The following is a 10,989-nucleotide window of genomic DNA, read 5'->3' as shown; positions in this document are numbered from 1 at the left end:
GGAGTTTAGGAGGGAAGGATACAAGACTGGTTAGTCTGGGTTGTTACAGGAGCAAAGCCAGTGCTTGTTAAGATGTGTCTTTAGCTGTTTTTTAAAGAGTGGAGGACTAGACAAAGACGAGATATCAGATGGTAGTTTGTTCCACATATGTCCAACAGAGTTAGAAAAAAGGCTATTGCCAGCAGAGTTATTGGGTATGGTAGTATTAACCAGTAGTTTGTTTGCAGAGCGTAGCTGTTTCAAGTTATTGTATGGTGTAATGAGGTTGGAGAGAACAGGTGTTTTAGCAGGCTGATAAAGAATTTTGTGAGCAGTTAAGAGCTGTTGATAAGTCAGCCTGTTAGGAAGTTCCAGCCAGCCTAGTTGTTTTAGGTTATGACAGTGATGGGTTCTGAAGAGAGATCCTGTGGCAAATCTGGCAATGTTATGGTAGGATGTGCTAAGTTTCTTGAGGTTATATTTTGAGAGATTGGTATAAATAGTGGAAGCATATAGAAGGGTAGAGATAAGGTGAGAACTGGCTAAGGTGGTCCGAGCTTCAGGCGTAAGGAATGATGTGATTCTATAGAGGGAACCAATCTTTTTGTTTATTGTTTTTATTGTGTTGTTTATATGAGAATCAAAATTGAGATTGTTGTCAATAGTTACTCCTAGTAGTTTTGTAGTAGCATCAGGAGAAATCAGGGTGTTATCAGAGGAAGTAATGGAGAAGTTAAGAGAGCTTGATTTGTGTGTAGGAGAGAACAATAGCAACTTTGTTTTCTTTGGGTTAAGGAGAAGGCAACGGTCAGAGAACCAGTGTTCAACAGTGGAAAAAGCTTTTTGGGTAAGTGACTGGAGTTCAGTCTGAGAGGAAGCAGTGCAGATTATCGTGGAATCATCTGCATATTGTATGCAAGTAGTGTTAGGAATAGCTGACTGTAGGTCGTTAATAAATATAGAAAATAGGAGTGGGCCAAGTATAGACCCTTGAGGTACTCCTAAAGAGTTCTATCAACATGCCTGCTTAACCTCATTTAGAGAACTGCACCATATAATGCTAGACACCCCCCCCCCCCCAATGTACAACATGTAGGAACAACGCATCACTCCACTGGATCTGCCATGGAGATCCAAAGTGTTCAACTTAAGTCATCGGTTGCTGCAGTAAACGGGAGTCTTGACCGTGATTAGAGTGCATCTCTAAACAGCGCTGTTTTTAACAGGCCTGTTTAAGGCATATCTTCATAATTTCTTGGAAAAAGTTCAAACACACCTTTAATACATACAGTAAGCCACCATTTATCCAAAATCCATAATAAAATTTTCATTACTCGAGCTTTATATTATATTTTAAAGCTAAACATCGTTACATGGACAGCCATTTAGAAATTCCTCCAATTTTCTTAGTATGGCATAAATTGTATGTAGTGAACTGCATGCAATTTGGCATGAGAAAATTAATATTACGCATTCATTTCAGTTCTGGCTAAAACTTTAAAGATTTGTTTGAATATTAACTGTTGATGTATTTTTTGATATTACACAGCTGTGGACATGTGTAAGGAGTTATTTATTTACTCTGTTTCAATTTCCAATATTTGATTGTTTTAACTCTGAATAATGAACTGCACAGTACATCTCAGCATTCATTAAGCACATTTTGAAATATTGTTGCATAGTTGGAATAGAGCAAATATTACAAATATGGCTACTGTTTAATGCACCTGAAATGTTCACCTCCACACTTGACCAGTAATGCTGGCTGTTCTTCATGCCTGAAGCACTTGTATGGGCTGCCTTGTCCCATAAAGCTTTTGTCCTACTGTAACTGTAACTTTAAATGTAGATAATTGTGGGGCTACATACTTCAGCTTAACAAGAAATGCAAACATCTTTCAGTTGAAAAGATTCTCTCATTTTAATTTTCTTCAGTCTGTGGAAATTGTGTGTGATACCCAGTTGACTTTCCTATAAGGTGCTGAATTGCTCAAAAATTAACCATCATGAAAAGCATTTAATGCTCCATAATATGTTCAAATAAGTCCCCAAGTGGCCCTTCAAATTCTTTCATCCATCACATGCCTGTCACAAAGCGGGTAACTTATTCTGCTTTCTCCTTTGTTCAGAGTCTTGCTTCCAGGCTCTATTCAGTTAGTTTTAATACCATCATTACTTTTCCAGGAATTGAAGTTACTGATTTCCTTGCACTGCCTAATGAAACCCTTTCAACACTAGCTAATTTGACTTGGACTGTGATAAGCTGCTGCATTTCTGGCAATACATGTTCGCTTAATAGAAAACAGAAGCTTTCCATTGCCTAGTAATCTCTGTAATATGACTCTTTCTGCCACCATTATTTTCCCAGGATGCCACAGTTATTTTTGTTTGGCATTTTCCTCCGACTGCCACTTATGACTGCAGTCTTTAGGCTGCCTTCTCAATGTTAATTTTTTTTCGGAGAGAGAAAAAAAAAACCTAATGTGCCAATTATCCCTGGGATTCAGTAAAGAGTTTTTTCCATGCCAGAATAGTGCAGCAGCTCCTACACTGAATATGGCTGCTGAGCGATTCAGTATATGAGGCTGGGGGCGTGCACGAGCTTGCCAGTGCTATGCTAACAGACACCACTGAATAATGCCAATTGGCTCATTTGCTGGTGAAAACCATGCAAATGAGGAATTAGCAAGTTCAGTAAGCGGGCAGGCATCTAAGAGAACAGTGTCCATTGCAGAAATATTTTCAGTTACTGACTGTGTACATTTTTGCAAAAATCAAAACTGGGGCATGACTGCTCAAAGTAAAGCATGTATTATAATCTGGCATGCCAATGGCCAAAAATATGGCCATTGGTATGGAAGAGTTGCAAAAATATAAAAATCAGTTTTGTTTTTTTTGGCCAATTTTGGCTGAAGCATAGTGCAGCAGCGAGCAAATGTGTGCTAAAAAAAAATTATGTGTATGTATGTGTGTATATATATATATATATATATATATATATATATATATATATATATATATATATATATATATATTAGGCAATTTCCAAGTTAATCTGGATTTTGCCATTTATAGTGTATAGCAGAATCAAAACAATAACGGATAACACTGGTTGCTAAGGGGAAAGTCTGGTGTAGTGGTGTAACAAGGGACTAAGTCAGTGGGGTATGCAAATTTTACTGAACCACAAAATGGGAGACTATTGTCTAACTGCATCTAATCGTGTATGACCTATAAGGCAGTGGTATAAGCGGGAGAAGCAGCGGACGTGAAAAGGGGGTGTCATGCTTGGTGTAAGCACATTGTAGCTCCACGGCATCCATTTGAGCTTAGCTAAGCAAGGGGGTGTGTCTGAGGCTGTCATTATTAATTCCATGAAATGAGGAGCGTGTTCGCATCCAGGGGAGGTCCATTTCTGCTCCTGTTAACTTTAGCTAAACCGGTTTGCATGGTGCACACCGGCTCTTAAACAACAAAAAAAAATGGAAATGGCAGAATTGCCCACATTTGGGCAGTGGGCTTGCAGGGGCAGAAATGGGAAGGGGGGGACTGGAAATAGCAATCCAGGCAAGTGGAATGTATCCTAGTCAGCCAATCATACAGGCACCATCTGCAGCACAACCGTATAAAGTATGCAAACACCTTGGTTTTTTCCCACAAACTCTGCACCATTGGTGTAAAAAGTTAGGGGCTGCTGTCACTTGATACATCAGTATGTGCTAGAGGCTGAGAGTGGTGAGGAGGATAATGCTGGCAACCACCTCCTACTGAAAAGGAGGAGGAGTGTTCAGACACAGGGTAACCTACCAGGGGCTACATGATCTGGAGATAGTAGTACAGCACTACAGGGTGGACAGGAACCTACTTCAGTAACTCATCCAGCTGTGTTGGCCTCACCTTAGACCCAAATCCAACAGAGGGGAACCCATCCCAGTGGATACCAAGGTATGTGTAGCCTTAAGAATACTAGCTACATGTACTTTCCAAAGACCTACTGGGGACATCATGGAGGTCTCGGACATCTGCATCCAGGGTACTCCCAGTTCTGGATGCCATGCTACCACATGCCAGTGAGCACATTTACTTCCCCAGCACCCATGAGGAGAGGATCAGCAATATGTGCCTCTTCCACTGTGTAGCAAACTACTCTGAGGTATACCAGCGAAGGTTGGTTGCTTCAAATGTGGGAGATGCTCTGTCCTTTGTGGACAAGTATTCATTAAAGGCTATGAGACTATACTATTTTTTTGTAAAATTCCTGTTCCTCTAGGGGTATTGTATTGTCTATATAGCCAAGTGTGAATGTGAGGGGTTATATGCAAGAAAAACTACCCTTCACATGCTTTTAAAATTTGTGCCATTGAGGATGTTCTGTGTCTTCGGGGGGGGGGGGGGCGCGTCTTGAGTACCTGGGATTCCTTGAACTCTGATAGCAAAATTAAGCTTAATGCTGCCAGTTTCCTGGTTTGAATGACAAGATTACTATAAGTTCATTGTTGAAGCTTGAATCATATTTTTATATAAAAAAATGCAGGAACATAATTGTTTTAATAAGTGTTTAAATGTTTACTGCAACCTTTTTATTGCACTGTTTAAATTATATATGCAAATGCTGACTTAAAATGCGGATTTATTTTTCACAAGGGGAAATTATGTCCTTGGGGCTGCTGGGGAGGGTATTTATATTGGAAACGTGGTACTCGGATGTCGACTAAAGTGTGTGTGTTTTTTCCTGTACTATGTGCTGGTGTCATTTCTGGACTACTCTTGTTCTACTTTTGGGAGTGTCATCTTATTTTTATGTTTGAGTTTGTCTGGTCATGCAAAGAGGTCAGCAGAAGAATGGCATGGGCCTACAGGCTATTTTACAGTTGGTTAACTTGTTAACCACTTCAGTGGCTGATTTGACTAAAGTGGATGGAATTATGAATGGGTTTAATAAAAGCTCACATATTGTGAGGAGAATCAGTGGTGGTAGTGCGGACACAGTTTTACAGAGTTCTGAGCACTTTTCTATTACCCCAGCACAGAGAGATCATAACCATGGCAACGGCTCTCAAGGAACTTTGTCAACTTGTGTAGATTAGAAGGCCTTTCTCAGTCAGAGAGGAAGCAGTAGTAGTGACAACATGGTGTCTTTTTCAGTTGCAGTGGCTGAGGACCAAATTAAACATAAATCAAGGCGACGGCAGCGTTCTTAATGTGCATGGAACTGTGGATCAACAACTTTGAACTTTCAAGGATCTTGTTACCAAATACAAAAAGCTACAGCTCAAAAAAATGGATATTTTGCAGGGGTGTATTAATAGGGAACATGTCCCTAAAGGACTTTGGATGTTGAGATACCCGACAGGCCTCATCAAACTCCACTACATCAAGATTTACTAGCTTTCTTTAACAGGCAAGGACTTTAACTTTTAAAAATGCTTGTTTCAGACAATAATAGAAAGATGGCAATGCTTAATGGGACATTTAATAAATTAGATGCCGATATAAAAATTCTTTGAACATTTTTTAATAATGTTGACAATTACTTAAATAGTTGAAAGAGAGGAAATTGTGGAGGGACGAACATGATGATGCAGGTACTGCTTACCCGGACCCCCCCCCCCCCCCAAAGGGACAACAGGCTAGATATTTTGATAGGCTCTATTATGATAACAGTAATCTGGAAATGATAATATTAATAAATAAAAATGGCACAAATGGGTACATTCCTTTAGACCCCCCCCTACCCCTGAGGACCCCTGAGGAGATCAGAGAGAATAAAGAACCAGGGAAACTGGAGGAGAGGAGGGGTTCATACCAGAAATAACCCCTGATCTTGTGACAGTTTTCACAAAATTCTGGTGACTTTGGGGCTGAACATTTTTCCAAAGGCCTGAATTTTGTACCTGCTAGCATTATGGATACTGTTATACAGCTATCTTTTTAGTAGGAAACTGATTTTATCATTGGTAACCATACAGGTTCAGTGGAGCCTGGTGCATTACACAAGCCCAGTACTTTTTATATACCCCCAGTGCACACTTTAGTTCAAATGTTTGAACTGTTGTGAGACTGAGAAGAGAAACCTTGAGGCAACATAATAAAACTAACCCTACTAATATGTCACTGGCAGAATGGTCTTTACTTCAGAACAATGAAATTAGAATTATGAAACCCGACAAGGGAGGGGGGGGGGCCTTGTGGTTATGGATGTTATTGACTAATGCAAAGATGTTTGATCACATACATATAGGAATATAGATCTAACCCTAGATGAGTTAAATGGACAAATCAGTCTACAGAGGTTCATTGGCACTCGCCTAGGATAGGGACCAATATTTGGGATCCCCAAGATCCACAAGTCAATAACCCCCCCCCCCCCATGTCCGATTGTAGATGCAAAAGCATCAAAAACTTTAATTTGTTGATGGAAGGGTCAAACATGTTTTGGACCATAGGAAATTGGTAGTGAGAGACTTGTGGGATTACTTAGAAAAAAACCCTGATATGTATGCTGATGAACTGATTATGGTCACTATAGATATTTGTGATCTATTCTCTGTTATTCCGCATGACGTGGGGCTTGAATGGTTCTATGACTACTTGTGTAAAAATGCCAGTTTTGACTAAGAACTTGTATGGAACTTGTGTTGGACAATAATTTCTTTGGATTTGAAGGACATAATTTTTAAACACAAGGTGTGGCTATGGATGTGTGCTGTGCCCCTATATTTGCCAACATTGTTTTGGCACACTGGGAGGACATTTTCATTTAAAATTCTAGGTTCAAGGAACTCTGGATGCTATACGGTCGTTACTTGGATGACCTTGTCCTATTTTTGCAAAGCGACCTGAGAAGGAAGTAAAGTTTTTCTCTTACATTTAATGAGACAACTGATTTTTTTTTTTTTTTTGAAGTTCACTATGGTCAAGGATTGGGAGGGTGGCTTAAGGTTTGCCTTCCAAACATAAGGTGCAGGGTTCGAGTCTCCCAAGAATTGGCTAGGCTTAAAATGGCTCGCAAGGGCAGTTAGCTTAGTACTAATCCTATAAACCTAAAATCTATAAACAATAATGCCCTACATTTTTGGATGCAACTATAAAAAAGATTACACTAGAAAAATATTCACTTCCCAGTTGTATAGGAAACTTTTGCACTATGAAAGCTGGCTCCCTGTACACTTAAAGAACGCCATGGTAAAAGGGCAATTTGTCAGGCTGGCTAGAACAATCTCTGAGGAAGGAGACTTTGCAAGGGAATGTGAGATATTAAAAGAAATGTCATTTAGTAGGTTACTCTACTGACTTCATGGTCAAGTCAAAAATAAGAGAGCAGTTGGCACACTCTTGTGTAATCACCTGAGTGGAAGGGAGGACTTTGAGAGAAGTAGCAACAAATTTAGTAGGGCCTTGGTCTTTCCATTTACCATGAACTTTTTGACATAATGGCACATTATCAAAGTTCTGAAAGATTTTTAATTTAGATAGTATCAACAAATTGGTGGGGTGTCAACCGATGGTGTATAAATAGGACACCTCAATAAAGGGGTCGTTGGAAAGAAAAAGAAATATACCAGAGAAGGATGGTTGTTTCAAATGTGGGAGATGCTCTGTGTCCTTTTATACTCAATGTGGACAAGTTATTCATTAAAGGCTATGGGACTACTAATTTGTAAAAAAATATTCCTGTTACTCTAGGGGTATTGTTTATATAGCCAAGTGTGATTCATCTGAGGGGCCCATATAGGAAAAACTAAGAGCTTTGAAGCAAAGGGTTTACGAACATATTTATGACATCAGATGTAAAAATGAAAAAAATGCTTTGTATAAACATCTTGTTTTTTTTCCCTTCACATGCTTTTAAATTTTGTGCCACTGAGCATGTTGATCTGGGTCTTCGGCGGGGGGGGGGGGGCTCTGAGTAACTAGAATTCCTTTAACTCCATGGCAAATTAAGCTTAATGCCTGCTAGTTTCCTGGTTTGAATGACAAGATTACTATAAGTTCATTGTTGAAGCTTAAATCATTATATTTTATAAAAATGCTGGAGCATAATTAATATTGTAGTTTCTAATGTTTTAAAATGGCTGATATTTAAACTTTTTTACTGCAACCTTTTTTATTGCATTGTTTAAATTATATGCAAATGTTTATTTTTCACAAGAGGAAACTGTCATTTAATTGTTTGATCACTGCTGGGGAGGGCATTTATACTTGATTTGGTAAAATCATGGTATTCTGATGGTCTAGTTTTTTGACGAAGGTGCTAAATTAGTGGGGTTATTTTTCCTGTACTACATGCTGGTGTGTCGTTTCTGGATTACGCTTGTTCTGCTTTGGCTCTGTACCTCCACCCATTCTTCCCAGCCTTTGACAGCAAGACCTCTGGACAAGGTTATAAAAGTGGGACAAAGGCACAATGACAGGCATGTGTTGTAAATATTGACCTTGCATACTGAGAAAGTTGGTAGGATAAGGGGGTTTGCATTGGCAGGAATTGTCTGAAGGTTATGAAGTATGAAACTGTCATTTTTTTAACTTCTGTTTATGTAGACTGGATGAAACTTCTGGACAATCTGCCAAAAAATGTACAGTTGAGTGGTATGGCCACACCAGGATATGACTTTTTAGTTAAGAATACCACACAAGCAGATCATCCCCAGCCAGTATATCACCAAGTTGCTGGATTGTTTACACAGTTTCATCGGTCAACCTGCTGTAGCCACACTTCTCAACTGGCCTTTTTGGGCAAGAATGTATATAGTCAGGCTCATAATATTTGTCTGTGGGCTCTTGATCTAACTCACCTTAGACGGACCTTGCAACACTGTTAAATTGTGGCATGTGTGATAACTGCGTAATACTGTAGTACACACAGGGGTTCTAAACTAAATACTGGCAACTGTGATTGTGTGTGAGAGAATCGCATCATCCATGTGTATGGATGAGAATTATATCCTCTGGTGGTGTGGGTTATTCAATTTTGAGATGTACCACTCGGTTCACATCCCATTGCCCTACTTTACAAGGCCTGCTGATGTCATTCACCTTACATGTATCTGTATGCACTGGTCAGCCCTCTAAGCTCTGTGATGTGTGCAATAACAGCATAATACTATAGTGGAAATAATTGGGTAGGGGTTCTAATCTCAGTACTGACAACTCTGTGTGTGAAGTATATCCCCCTGTGGCTGTTTGTGTGTGTGTGTGTGTGTAGGCTATACCATTTTAAGGCCTGTTGGCCCCCCTACCCATGACATTACTTTTAAAGAGCCTGTTAATGGCATCTGCTTCACATGCACTATGTAACACTACAGCCCATACCAGTCATCTGTATAGATGTACAAGGAATATACACATGTTTGAAACCCATATGTGGTCTGTGTCCCCTAACAATGAGCATTCTTGTGACATCATTGCCACATATGTCACTCTATCACTTGTGCAGGTCTGTAGGAGCAGTAGATGAGACCAATCACTATGGTGGGTTATCCCACCATCCATGAAGGCATTTGCAAGATTGCCTATTGTAAGAGGTTGCACTTTAGATCCCAGGCATATGATATATGTGTATGCAGCACTATAGTACGTACAAGTTGATACATAGGATTACTAATATGTGTATTGGCAACTGTGCATGTGTTTCTGTATGCACAGCCCCCATGGCTGTCTTTGTGTGTGTGTGAGATGGCTATACCATTTTGTGTTCCTCTTCTACCCTGTCAACTCCCCCATTGCCAACCTAGTGTCAGCCCATACAGATGTTATCCACCGTACAAGCGCAGTTTCTAACAAAGCCAATGTGGTGCATGCAATGATCATATCATATCACTGTGTATTGTACATTAATAGATGGGTAGGTCATCTACTGTGTCACCTCCATGTGCATGCATTTCAGTGCATGTCCCCATGCATTGGTGTGCATGTGTCTGTCAGCTCTAACATGTTAAGGTCCTCTGAAGCCACCATTGGCAATCCTAACAGCCCCTGCAATTGTCACCCACTTCAATAATAGTGGCAGACAGTGCCACACTACAGTGCTATCTGTTTTATATATCTAGCACCATCATTCATAAGACTGTGCAGGTAGGGGCTTTGGGCTGTGCTCAGCCCTTCATCAGCTGCCTCATGTACAGGACTATGACTCTGTGTGCACTTAACCAGCATAAGAGGCCAGACATGCATATGAGATGGCAGACACATGCTGGTGATGTCAGGTTAGACTAACATAGGCTGACCAGTGTCAGGAATACATACCCCAAACCTGTCATACACAGTACCAGGCATACCCTCATCAACTGCAGGATGGTCGAGTGGATGTGACACAAATGGGGGCAGCAGGTGCTGATAGCTGAATATGTTGCAGTTAAAGTAATAGCTAAGCTTGTGAGGGGCCTAGTGTTACTACTCAAGTAACCTCCTCTTTATGTGTGAGCCTACAGTCCTACAGAACACCCAGGTGACATGTATGAAGGCTAGCTGGCTGTGTCAAGGGTATGTATGGAAGGTCACACTACAATTGCCCGACACACACACTGTTGCATGTAAACATACCTAGTAAACATGTACATATACAGCTGTGCCTTGGCTATGAAAAGGTCACTGTGTTTCCACTCCGCCTTACTCATCATTGCTACTGTCAGCAGGCCCACAGCCTGCAGACACCTGGAACACAACCAGAATACAGTATGTGACACTGCAGTCAAGTCAGCAGTACTAACAGCAGTAGTGCACCATGGCTAACAAGGTACATACACCTCAATGTGTACCCATAACTACTACCAGCAGACAGCATAACATTTCTACACTGTACCATAGTCACCCTGTGCATCAGACCCATATGAGCATGTCCGTGCATTGATGGTATGGATAACAGGGTTGTGGCACAGGTATCACATGCACGGGGTGTAGTGTTAGATTGCCAGAGGCCTAAGCTGGGCCATATGGCTGACGTGTGTGTCTGGAGGGGTGGTGTTCAACTGGGCCATGTGAGTGTTTGTCTGCACACCATCAAGCCATGTG

The sequence above is a fragment of the Protopterus annectens genome, chromosome 17.part0, assembly GCF_019279795.1.
Source record: "Protopterus annectens isolate FY-2018-M chromosome 17.part0, PAN1.0, whole genome shotgun sequence".
Lineage (NCBI taxonomy): Eukaryota > Metazoa > Chordata > Ceratodontiformes > Protopteridae > Protopterus > Protopterus annectens.
Note: the sequence above shows the minus strand (reverse complement) of the source record.